Below are 13,386 nucleotides of genomic sequence, written 5' to 3'. Positions count from 1 at the left end.
TCAAACACAAACTCCACACGCTTCTCCCATTCCAAATACGCCTCCGGGTCAGACTTCCCATGAAACGCTGGAATTTTCATCTTAATACTACTAATATTTCCATCCTCCTTACTGCACTCCGTATGTTTTCCTCGTACCGCTTCTCGCCTATGCCTAACCTCATGTACTCTTCTCCATCCATCCCAATTCTCATCAAAACTCTCCTCATCTCCTTCAAAATTATTTCCCTTCCTATCTTTATTTTTTTTTCCACTACCACTACTCTCCTCCAATCTACTCATCCGCTCATGAAGAGATTCCAACTCCGACCTCATCACCCTAGTAAATTGACCCATCAACGCATCCATTTGAACCTTGGAAATTCCTTGGTTCACACTTTCACTAGCATCTTTATTAGGATTCATGGTACCTGCAAGAAAAAGGTTAGTAGTAAAATTCCTCACACAAGTTCTCACAGATCACTCCAAACGAATCACTCCAACACTCTTTTTCTTTCCACTCAATTTATGTAGGCTTTTGCTTTGTGTAAAAGTGAATCAAACTCTCAAGTTCACAACTTTTAGATGCTTGAAGATCGACTCTCGAAGATTGACAAAAACAAAAAGAAGAAATTTAGGGATGCTCGAATTTTGACTTGCATCCAAGGATGAACAAGAACGAAAACTGTCCACAAGTTATCTTGCTTCTTCTATTATTATTATTTTATTTTTTTTAGCTTTTTCGGAATAACTTTAAGAAGGATGAAGAACGCGAAGAACAGATAGTCACAAAGATGTGAAAACTTACTTGTTTCAAACCTTTGCTTTGATACCAAATGATATGAATCTTATGTATGAAAGGCAACACGATTTCAACGAATCGCACCTCAATTCGATAACAAAAGAATTCAATAATGTTGTCCCGACTTTGAAACAAGTAACAGATTTTGGAATCTCCACCTCTAGTTGAACCTGTAACTAGCATCAGAGAATTCACGATAGAAAACAATCAAAGATTCAATTAGACCTTCAAAGGAACCTGTCTTTGACAATCCAATTGAAAATCGATTGACAAACGCCACAAAGCTATGAAACTTTGATAAGTTTGATTTTGGGTAAAGCAAAAGTTTTGATAAAATTCTAAAGAGAATTTTATATTGAATAATCAATAATCTGAAAATCTTAGTTATCATTAAAATAATGAATGTTGTAGTATTTATATTACAACCCTAAATATTGAAAGATAATGCAAAATAAATCAAAAAGATATCAAAGATATATCCTAAAGTTTCCTAGTAGGAATAAAAGACCTAAAATAAACAAAGTAAATCCAAAATATTAAAAATCCCGAACACACACACAAACACCTTCGGTGCGTGTAAAACGACATGGCGCGGGCGCGCGATAAGGTAGCGCGGGCGCGCCTAGAGCTCGCAAAACATCGTCAATTTGGCATCCGTAAGCGCGGGCGCGCGATCATGAGGCGCGAGCGCGCTTCTTCTCCGCAAAATAATGGCGCGAGTCTGGGGAGCGGGCGCGCCTTGGCTTCGAGCAGGGTCTTCAATTTCTTTACTTTCTTGACCTCTTTTGACCTCAATAAGATTATAACTTCCTCCAAATTGAATATCAAGAAATCCAACGCCCTCTTGTGTCTTCAGCAACAAAGATTGAAATGCTTCCTTAAACTTCTGAGCTCGGCCTCTCGTAACCGGTCCTCGTAGTATCTCCAACGGATCCTTAGGCACTTGATCAGCATGCGAGCCATCCATGATCGCATTATACAACCTCATATTTATTTACTATAATATATTCAAGGTCTTTATCTATGCAGCTTGCATGGGTATGAAGATAAAGTAAATGCCATAACTGAATAAAAGAGTAATTATATTAAAATAAAGATTGTTTATTACACGTGAGTCAATAAAATTTCTAGCCAACAGTTGGCTTGCAGGACATCTACTCTAACACGACAGTGGCGAGAAAATCGAAGGGAGAAGAGAGGAAATCTGGTTGGATGATTTTGGACAAATATCATCTTTCCAGCTTCATCAGATGGTTCTCCGGTGTACATGGCGGCGGATTGACGGAAGAAGACGGGGGATCGACGGAGGACGGCGACGAGAAGGGTTTGGAGAGAAAGCCCAAATCCGTAAATTGGAGCCATATCATGATCCGCCTTTCTTACGCCATTTGTTGCCAAAATCATAATCGCATATGGAAATCAACAGGAAACCATGGCAATGGCCGCTCCATCTCAAATCGATGCTTCTCTCCATCTTGAATCGATGCTTCGAACTGAGAAACTTGCCGGCAACGAACGAAGATTTATCAGGTGAAAGTCACAAGTTCCTATTCTTTTTTAAATCTGAAATAGATGGGTTAATGAAAAATTGATGATTTTTCCGTCTAACTCATGTCCTAAATCAATCGCCTACTTTTGATTGAACTCTTGCCCTAAATCAATCGGAAATAGATGGGTAAATGAAAAATTGATGATATATCAGGTTAATATTGAAGAACGAAGAATTTACCAGGGGAAGGTCAGCCTATATACATGTGTCATGTGTTGTTCTTTGTTGCCACGGAAGAACGAGGATTTCTGCCTATCGATCCTCTCTCGAAGCTTTAGTTGATATCTGGTTATAATCTAATATGTGTCTGTTTGGTGCTTTGAAGAGTCGAAGTATTTTTTTACATAAAATTTTCCATTAACTTGTTGTTTTTAGCTGTGTAGTGATTGGTTTTGATGCGACCAATTTTCTAGGGAAAGACTTGTCGTTTACTCAGTAGACGTTGCTAACAGGGCACAATTCATTTGCTAGATTGTGAGCTAAATCTGTGACAAGATGTGCCATTTTACCTTCCTTGAGTGCCATCTTTTTTGCAAAAAGTGGAGAAAACAAACCAGAGAAACATCGGCCTGCAGGGAACAAAACAGATCCAGCATGACCCCTCCCAACTATACCCAGTGTAAAGAAATCTCTTGGTCCCATACTGTTCTAGACTTCTAGTAATGTACTCTGTGTTTGCAGGTCCCATTTGAATTCACCGTGGCAAAGGTTCTTGAATAGTTAAAAGCAATTGATAAGGGACAGTATGCTGCTCCAAGCACTGAAAAGCGGAGGTTTGGAACCATCGCCTTTGCCGCTGTCAGCTTGTCTGCATCGGGAATCCTAGACCTCCTTGAAAATGGTAAGTTATTGATAAATACATTGATAAGACTACTTAGAATTATTGATAAACTAATAAATTGTGTAAAAAAAAGTTCCTATTGCTAATTTTTGAATTATGTTTTGATTGAGGAGAAATCATTTTGTTAAAGAACTACACAAATCGTGACTGATCAGAATATGAGCTTTGAATTCTAGTTTGGAGAACGTGTGAACCCCCTTTTTTGTGACTGAATTTGTGGTGTTGTTTAATGATTCGTAACTTGTATCTGTTTAAGAAATATATGCAAAAAAAGAGTGGCATGGGTTTTTTTTTCTTTTCATGTCTGGCTTTTTAGATGCTACTTTCCTCGTGTTATTCAATTAATGGTTGCATAAAAATATGTGTGTTTGTGTGTGTTGTGTGCTTTTCTTGTTTTGTTTGGAGTTCCAATATGCTATGCATATTCATGATTCTTTTATGCACTTTATGTCTGATGTTGTTGTGTGTGAAGGATCCAAAATTGAAGAAATCCTCGAGAACATGAATTTGAAGAGCAACATAACAAAGGATCTTTGATTGAACTAAGTGGAATTCGCTCTCAGCATGATTTTTACAACAGTAGCGATGGTAATTGTAGTATCAATTGACTCATAAGTAGTTCCTCTGGTGAGAGTGATCGAAAGGCTTTGGGACTGGAAGCTGTTGATCTTGAGTCAAATGCATATTCTTTAATTTCTACAGAGTCTGGTTTGTCTTCGTTGCACGAACCTCAGAATTTGTATGGTTATGTTTCAGTTCTGTTCTTTTGCTTGCATGAATGTTTTAATCATGGTTCAAGAATTTGTATGGCTGTGTTTCAGTTCTGTTCTTTTTCGTTTTCAAATTCCAACTTTTGGCTGGACTAGGGAATGGGTTGAAACTTGTAGGAATCCTCAGAGATGTAAAATAATTGTCTTTTCTGTATTATATTCAAGAAGAACTTTGAACTTCACAAACTAGTTCATAACTTGAAAAACGGCTTCGGCTTGCTTTGAGGTCCTTTTCCCCAACACTTTCTTCTCTGTTTAGTAATGTGTGATTGGTTTCAATTCATCATGTGCAGATTCTGCGAAATTTGTGGTGAGACTGCAAAAAACATCAAAGGTGTTGGCAATGATGAATTTATGGAGGAATGGAATGACCATAGATCATCTGACTTTATAAATGTCGATCTTGAATGTAATAGTTTGGATTTTTGTTATTTTCCAACTTTATTTTATATTTAATCATTTTGATTATAAATATTAATAGCACGTTATATGATGTTAGTGTTTTTCTAGTAAGTTAGAAATTATTAGGATCTCATTAGGTTCATCAAGATATTCTTAATTTTTATTTTTTATTTTTATCAAAATGTATTATATTTTTCATTGAAATTACTATGTTGTACAAGTTATACTGTAAAGCTTAAATTACCATATATTAAAAAATGAAACTTTTAACATAAAAACTAATATTTTTGACATAAAAAATAATACTTGTATTGAAAAACTAATACATTTGACACAAAATTAATATCTTTGGCATCAAAATCATATATTACAAAATAATATTTTTGACATAAAACTAATACTTTTGACATAAAAAGTAATAGTTTTGAGTCAAATAAACATATATTAGAAGTAATATTTCATAATTTTGACAAAAAAATAATATTTTTTTATGTCAAATAAGCATATATTACGAAATAATATTTTTCACACAAAAACTAATACTTTTAACATAAAAACTAATATTTTTTTGACCCAAAAAATAATAATTTTTATTTCAATTAAGCATAAATTATAAGATAATACTTTTAACATAAAATGTAATATTTTTAGCATAAAAACCAATAATTTTTCCTTAAAAAGAAATACTTATTTTTTTAAAACAAATATGCATATATTATAAATAGTAATTTTAACATAAAACTAATATTTTTGACCCAAAAAATGATATTTTTTATGTCAAATAAGCATATAGTACAATACAATACTTTTGACATAAAAACTAATAGATTTAGCATAAAAATAATATTTTTGGCCAAAATAATAATACTTTATATGTAAATAAGAATATGTTTGAAGTAATACTTTGGATATAAAAACTAATAGTTATAAAAAAAGTAATATTTTTGGCACAAAATTACTAAATACATTTTACCAAAAAAATAATATTTTTTATTCAATTAACATACCTTAAAAATAATATTTTTGACATAAAAAGTATTACTTAATAAACGTACCTTAATAATACTTTTTATGTCAAAAATAAAAAAACATACGTTAGAAGTAATACATTAGGTATAAAAACTAATACTTTAGCATAAAAAATAATATTTTTGACCTAAAAAAATATTATTTTCTATGTTAAATAAGGATACGTGAGCAATAATAATTTTGACCTAAAGACGTATTGTTTTTTTACGTAACAAGTAATACTTATAACATAAAACTAATTATGTTATGTTAAATAAACATATATTAAAAATAATAGTTATGACATGAAAATAATACTTTTTTCTTAAAACATAATACATTTGACCCAAAAAATAATACTTTTAATTTCAATTAAATCATATATTAAATTTGCAATACTTTTCACGTGAAATAAACATATAATATAATATTTTGACCTAATATTAATACTTTTCATTTCAAGTAAATCATAGAATAAATTTATTATATTTTTCATGTGAAATAAGCATATCATATTTCGTAATTATCTTACGAATGTAGGTTGGATATAAAAAATATTACTTCTTATGTCAAAGATATTAGTTTATTTGTTAAAAGTATTATGTTTTATGTCAAAAATATTACTTCTAACAAATGCTAATTTGACAATACTTTGTATGTCAAAAATATTAGTTTTTTTGTTAAAATTTTTAGTTCTTATGCTAAAAGTATTATTTTTCTATCAAAATTATTAAATTTAACGAATGTTAATTTGACATATAAAGCATTATTTTTTTGGTAAATGGTATTAAATTATTCTTTTAAGACAAAAGTATTTTTTTTATATCAAAAGTTTTATTTTTTCTGTCAAAAATATTACATCTAACGTATTCTAGTTTTACATAAAAAGTATTAGTTCTTATGTAAAAAATATTAGTGTATTTTTTGTTGAAAATAATAGTTTTTCTGTAAAAAAAAAAACATTACTTTGTAATGTATATTAATTTGACATAAAAATTATTATTTATTTGGTTAAAATTTTTATTTTTTTGATTAAAAGTATTAATTTTTATGTCAAAAGTATTACATCCAACTTGTGCTAGTTTGAAATAAAAAATATTACTTTTTATGTTAAAAATATTAGTTTTTCTGTTAAAATTAAAAGTATTGGTTTTTTGTCAAAAATATAACTTTGTAATGTATGTTAATTTGACATAAAAAGTAGTCAAAAGTATTTACTGTTCTGTTAAAAATATCATTATTTTGGTCAAAAGTATTAATTTTTATGTTAAAATTATTAGTTTTTAAATAAGAAAATAATCCAAGATGATAGTGAGAGCAAAACAAGAAAATAATCCAAGATGAAGGTAGGAAAATCATAACATTAGGAAACAAAGATTTCGGTCCAATACTAATCCAAAACACAACTTAACTCTACTTTATCAACGAACTAAAGAGTAAATAAGTTCTCAAATATTATACTAAACACGACCATTTGAACTCAAAACCACACTTTTCAAACAAACAACTATGCCACTCAATTTGCTTCTACAAAAGGGTAAGCAGCTGCCAGCTATGACAAAACTGTTTCATTTCTTCATCCTCTGTAGGTCATAATGATACAATAGCAACTCAACAAGAAGTAGTGTTCCGAAGAAATGTTAGATTAGATCAGACGCATTCATTGACATTTCACCAATCTGAGTACTGTAATATTGCGCTATGTCTCTTAAGATTTTGGTTTCATCACTTTTCACAAAGTTTATAGCAACATCCTGAACAAACAAAATAAAAAATTCCAAATGCGATGAAGTTTAGATATCATATTGATTAAAGAAAATATTTCAAAATAGATTAAAAATAATTTTCAATCCAGATCTTTTTTATAATTATATACCATATAATTTTTTTATATTTATCTTTTTTAATATTAACATTGAGTTATAAATTTTTATTTTGTTTTTTTATTATTATGAATAATTATATGTTTTTTATTAATTAAGTTATTGTTTTAGTTTATTTGTAATGTACTAAAAAAATGTTTTAGTTTTTTAATGGTTATATATAAAGAAATTTTAATTTATTTGTAATTTATTAAAAAATTGTTTGATTTTTTTCATTATTTTTTTTTAAAAATATTTTCATAGAATTTTTTTTTAAAAAAATATTATTCGGGATTACCCTCTCCCGACCCGACGGGATCCCGAATGTTCGGGATCCCGAACATTCGGGTCTCGACACTTCTCGGGTGCGGGATCGGGAGAAAAAAAATATTTCAATTCCTATCGAGACGGAAATCGGGTAAGGGGGTTACGGGACGGGTCCTGACCTGATTCCACCTCTAGTTCCAGAAATTGAACTTATAAAGTTTCCAAAATTTCATTTTTCATATCATCACATCCCATTGATGTTTTGCTCTAATATTTATTTTATATCATTCAAATTTTGATATTCTAATTTTTTTTTAAATACATTTGCAATTTATTTGACATAAATAAATATTTTAATCTAACATCTCAATAATTATTTTAATTATGCTAAATTATCGAATAATTAACATCAAAGTCTTACAGTAACACAGCTATACCAACTCACAATGATCCAAACAATCAACTTACCGAATAATATTTATAATAACATATGTAATGTAATAATGAATTGTTTTAACACTGAAATATAAATATAAATTTTTTGATAGAGATTGATAAAATCTTTTGCAATAATTCTGATACAACACTTTGTAGATAGTGGTATGAGAAATCAGAGTACTTCTGATTAGGGGTGGGTTTTCGGTAAACCGTATAAAAAAAATTGGTATGAAAAAAATTCATGCTGGTACCGATATTGAAATTCCGAAAGTTTTGTATAGAAAAAATCCATTCTCATAACGTATAGATACCGAAAAAAAATCGATATAACAAAAAAATGTCTATTATATCGAAAAAATTTCGATACGGTATCCCAAAAAGTCGGTATTTTGGTTCGATATCCCAGACCTACTTCTGATACAATAAGAGATAAAATGAATAAATATTTTTCTGCGACATTTGCAATATATATTTCGTATATTTTGTACAAATATTTTATTGTTTGCAGATCCCTTCTGAGATAGAATTTACTTCAACTTTGAAGAATTAATCAACTATTGTATATTAGTTGTGTTCATAATCACAACAAAAATATTGTCGTTTAATAATCATAAGTAATATCATATTTCTTCGGAGAACGCATATTTCTTTCTAAATCTCGAAGGGATACAATGGACCTTTTATTTTATAATATTTTTTATGCTTTGGCATCAAACAAGAGATAACGAGTGACAAAGTACAGCTTGTCACAGACAAAAATAATGCTAACATGAACTGGATTGATTACCAAATTGAGTAAAAACATGAATAAGTTAATTAGTAATTACATAAAGCAATGTTAGCTATTATCTGTACAGATATCCTTTGTGATATTCATAGTGATTTATTTTGATCTTATCTTTGTATATCTGTGTTTATATTAGGAGTTTATTTAGGCTATTCTATTCTTTATAGGATATCATTATTGTTGTATATATACATGCTTTTGTGATCAATAAAATTATTCATTCACAAAATCTTATATGGTATCAGAATCATACGGCTCACACCCCTAAACCCTAATTTCCCCTCCATGCTTACCGTCATCGCTGCCCTCACTGCAGGAACCCTCGCCGCACCATCTTCCCTCATTGCCATTAACATGGCTGTTAGGATTAGGAATCAACAAGATTGATATTAACCCAGCAAATTCACCACGCACAACACCAAGAACACAATCCCAACGCTGAATAAAATCCAACACATAAATCAATCACTAACTCACGCGAAAGCGATTGAAACAACACAAGTATTTACGTGGTTCGCCAAGGATTTTGCTTACGTCTACGGAAGAACAACACAACCACTTTATTCATCACGAACGAGAAAGAAAAATCCAAGCTCAATCCAGAGCTTATTACAAATCAGACCAGAACAATTCAGACGCTAGATACAGACACAATTCAAACTTCAACACTTTGAATTCTTCCGTCACAATCAGCGCCTCAGTTCTCTCTCTGAATTCTCTTCTTACTTTTCTATCTCGAATCAAACTATGGAGGTTGAAGAATCAGTTGTGTTTTTCGTAAATTTGTTACTCTTGCTTCTATCTGCTTATATAGAGAACTCACCGACTTTATTCTTGGGCTTTTAGGTCGGTAAGTTGCTTGGCCCATTATTCAATCAACATGGCCCAAACCCGATAAGTTCTTTACGTCTTGAATCAATCTATCTGCCCTCACAGTTTGATCTGCTTCGATCTGACTTCTCGCACCAAGTTCCAAACTTCACGGACAATCGATCTGCTAACATAACTCATCTGCCCATCGACTTTGATCTGTTCCCAGTAATGATTTGACCCCTGAACTCATCTGATCACTGAGCTCATCTGATCTCTACTCTTTGATCTGATCTGTTCTCTTTTCCTGTCAATTTGATAGAAGCACACTTCAACAATATCCACTTTGATTCTTTCAGGTTGACTGTTGCTCTCCATCTAGCCTCCTTTGGCTAATTTCCAATCACCACATTAACTAAGTCCAAACACTTTTTGAACTTAGCATATTGCAGTGACTTCGTCATAACATCTGCAGGATTTTCTTTTGATGCTATCCTTTCAAGGATCACATCTCTTTTTCAATGAAATCTCTGACGAAATGCATCTTCACATCTATGTGTTTCGATCGTTCATGATAGACTTGATGTTTTGTCAAGTGTATTGCACTTTGGTTGTCACAGTGTACTACAACTTGATCTTGCTTCACACCAAGCTCTACTATCATCCTTTTTAGCCACAACCCTTCTTTTATGGCCTCGGTAACAACTATGAATTCTGCTTCAGTGGTATAAAGGACAACCACTGACTGTAGATTAGACTTCCAAGTAATTTTTGTGCCATAAAAGGTGAACACATATTCAGTCAATAACTTTCTCGTGTCTAAGTTCCCAGCAAAATCCGAATCCACATATCCAACCACCGAATCAATTTCATGTTGTTGTTTCTCAAACTTCAACCCTATCCCAGTAGTCTTTATGAGATATCTGAGAATCCATTTAAGAGCTTCCCAATGATATGTACCTGGATTAGCCATAAACCTTGACACAACACTGATTGCATGTGCCAAACCAGGCCTACTATATACCATTCCATATATGAGACTCACAACTCCACTAGCATATGGAATACAAGCTATCTTCATCTTGTCTTCCTCACTTTCAAGTGACTGACTAGATGATGCCTTCAAATGCTGTCCCAGAGGGGTTAGAACAGGATTCGCTTGATTCATGTTAAACTTCAGAACTACCTTCCTCAAATAGTTCTTCTGACTTAGATGAATCTCCTGCCTTTTCCTGTTTCTCATTATATCCATGCTCAAAATTATCCTTGCTTCTCATAAATCTTTCATCTCAAACTTTGAGTTGAGTTGTTATTTCAAAGATAATATATCTGCCCTACTTTTACATGCTATCAGAATATCATCAACTTCAATCAGTAGATACAAGATAACATGTTCTTTATTCTTCTTCAGATAGACACATCTGTCATATTGGCTTCTTACAAAAATAATGCAACTCCCGGATTTTATCTTAATTGAGTTTAATTGAGTTAATCGGAGATTACAGAGTTTAAGAGCCAACTTATTTTTGAACAGGGTCTATTTTGAAAATTTTGGATTTTCATGGACTAAAACGCAAAAATGGATTTTTATATATTATCTAGCTTGGGTTGACTAGTCTCATTACAACATCATCTTCCCCAAATCGTTACCCTCCATTAGAGCCGCCTCCTTTGATTTTCAAGCTTTGGGATTTAGTTCGAGCTCGATCCGTCCGTTGAAATTTATTTCTGAAGGCAGTTTAGCAATCACCGCAGCGAGAGCTCCGTTATATCGTAAGTATTTCTCCGATCAGATACCTTCTATTTTTCAGATGTTGTTAGAATCTTTTCAGTTTCGAGTATGTTGTTCTTGACCGAGTTTTGATCGATAATTATCAGTCAGTTTTGGATTAGAGCGTCGTTCGGAATTGTTATGATTTTTGGAAGTTTATTCAAAAATTTGGAGTTTGAGATTTGTTGGGTTTGCAGTATTTTTTTTGTATTAGCATTGTTATGAGTTGGTATCGTTGTTATACTGCTGTCTATGTTTTTGGTTTGATCAGTTATAGTCATTATGCCGCCGGTTTGAGTTTTGGGATTTCGAACCGTTTCAAGTTATTGAACTTTGGCTATTGAGTTTGATCATCGTTGTTGATTATCTTTTTTCTCCGTACAGATTCGTTTGGAGTTTGTTGAGCCCTGTGTTAGCAGCATTGGATCGTCGAAGAGTTGGACGAAGAACGGTAAAGATATTACCTTGAGTCGTTGTTGTTGTTAGGATGTATAGTTTCTGATATAACCTTTTATTTTATCTTATCCAGAGTTGGAGCTATTGCATTGAAAGGTACAAGCAGTCATTATTAGCGGGATAGCATACTCGGGACAGTTGGTTCTCGAGTTTACCTTAAAATCACATACTTGCATCAATACTTGTTCTAGCATGTGGAACTTGTATTTTGTTGTTGATTGAGTTTTGTTATATGACTTAATGCTTTATGTTTTCTTATGCATTCATATTGAGCCAAACCTTTGATTTCAGCGGTAGAACAACCCTTTTTGTTTAGACTTTTTGGGGGCTATACTGTGAGTGGCCTGGGTGTAGAGGTTCACCTAGAGTCAGCATACTCTTTATAGTCGCACCAAAGTCTAGGAGAGTGGGATACGTGGCACAACCTCGATTGGGAGAGTCGGTGAGTTGTTACGTGATCTCATCCTCGGGATCCCAAAAGCATTGCAGCAATCCCTTTTTTACCAGAAATGATATCCATATTTTAAAGACATGCATATCATTCGTTTTGATTTGATTATGTTGTCTTGAAAGCATGTTGTTGAGATATTACATGTATTACTTGTTATGTTGCTTTTACTGGGAATATCATTCTCACCGAAGTTATCCGACTGTTGCTTTGTTTTGTATGTGTACTTGGCAACAGGTGGGGGCAGGATCAACTCAGAGGCAGTAGGCTAGGGGTTGAGTTGATTAGAAGTGAGACTCGGTTTAGAAATCGAATTCAGCATATCAATCTAGTTTATGTTTTGAAGCGAGTTTAGAACTCTAGCTTGGATTGAAGGTTGTCGTTGCATGTGATTCGAACTTATTATGTTTTGTATTCGAACTCGTTTGTATTTCGGAGTTGTATAACTTGGAACGAAGCATGTTTAGAACTTCTATCGATCGAGGCTTTATGTTGATCTTAGGTATATTATGTAAGCATGCTTTGGTATTGATGTTGATATTGCGTGTATTCTCTACACCCCCGTTTGTGTATGTATTTGAATGCATGTCAAAAGCAAGCTCGGGAACTTTTAAATGCACGAGCATTTTCTGCCCAGGCTTCCCGCGCGCGCGCGAGATTGTACCTTGCGCGAGCGCGAGAAGCAATCCCAGGAGCTCTGGTTTGTTAGCCCGCGCGCGAGCGAGATTGGTATCTCGCGCGGGCGCGAGCCTTCAGCATTGTTGCTGGAGGCAAAGTCTGCGCGCGCGCGAGGCGTTTTAAAAAAAAAATTTAAGTTATGTTTTTCACTTGGCTTATTTATTGTTTAATCCGATATTAGTTGTTTAGAACCGAGGTCTCACATTAAGTGGTATCAGAGCCATAAATTCTTGGTTGGACTAGAAGTGAGCGGGGTAGATCGAGTCCGCATGATTTGATTTCTTGCATGTGATTGAATTCTTTAAATGATTATTTAAACGTCATACGAGCATGCTTTATTATTCCATGAACTATTTGAATTGCAGGATTATGTGATTTAAATATTAAAGCATGATATATGTTAGAATTGCGGATTTAATTATTCCTGATATGGAATGAGATTTTTGAACAGAGATTAAGGACACGAGATTGTTGAATTGAGATATTTGTGTCATAATTATCTTGAATATGAGATATGTT

At 32.7% G+C, this 13,386-nt stretch overlaps 1 long non-coding RNA gene across 3 annotated transcripts; it reads left to right on the top strand.

Annotated features, from left to right (window-relative positions):
- The first annotated feature begins 2,124 nt into the window (after window positions 1-2,124).
- Window positions 2,125-4,465, top strand: LOC140891069 (uncharacterized). Of its 3 annotated transcripts, XR_012152416.1 has the most exons (4): window positions 2,125-2,310; window positions 2,483-3,170; window positions 3,643-3,758; window positions 4,234-4,465. It is a non-coding gene; the product is annotated as an uncharacterized lncRNA (long non-coding RNA). The 3 variants fall into 3 exon arrangements; XR_012152414.1 differs by lacking the exon at window positions 3,643-3,758 and having other exon boundaries at window positions 4,234-4,460; XR_012152415.1 differs by lacking the exon at window positions 4,234-4,465 and having other exon boundaries at window positions 3,643-4,220.
- The last annotated feature ends 8,921 nt before the right edge of the window (window positions 4,466-13,386 follow it).

Source organism: Henckelia pumila, chromosome 3 (assembly GCF_033568475.1).
Source record: "Henckelia pumila isolate YLH828 chromosome 3, ASM3356847v2, whole genome shotgun sequence".
In the NCBI taxonomy this organism is placed as follows: domain Eukaryota; kingdom Viridiplantae; phylum Streptophyta; class Magnoliopsida; order Lamiales; family Gesneriaceae; genus Henckelia; species Henckelia pumila.
Note: the sequence above shows the minus strand (reverse complement) of the source record. Positions and strands in the feature narration are given on the sequence as shown.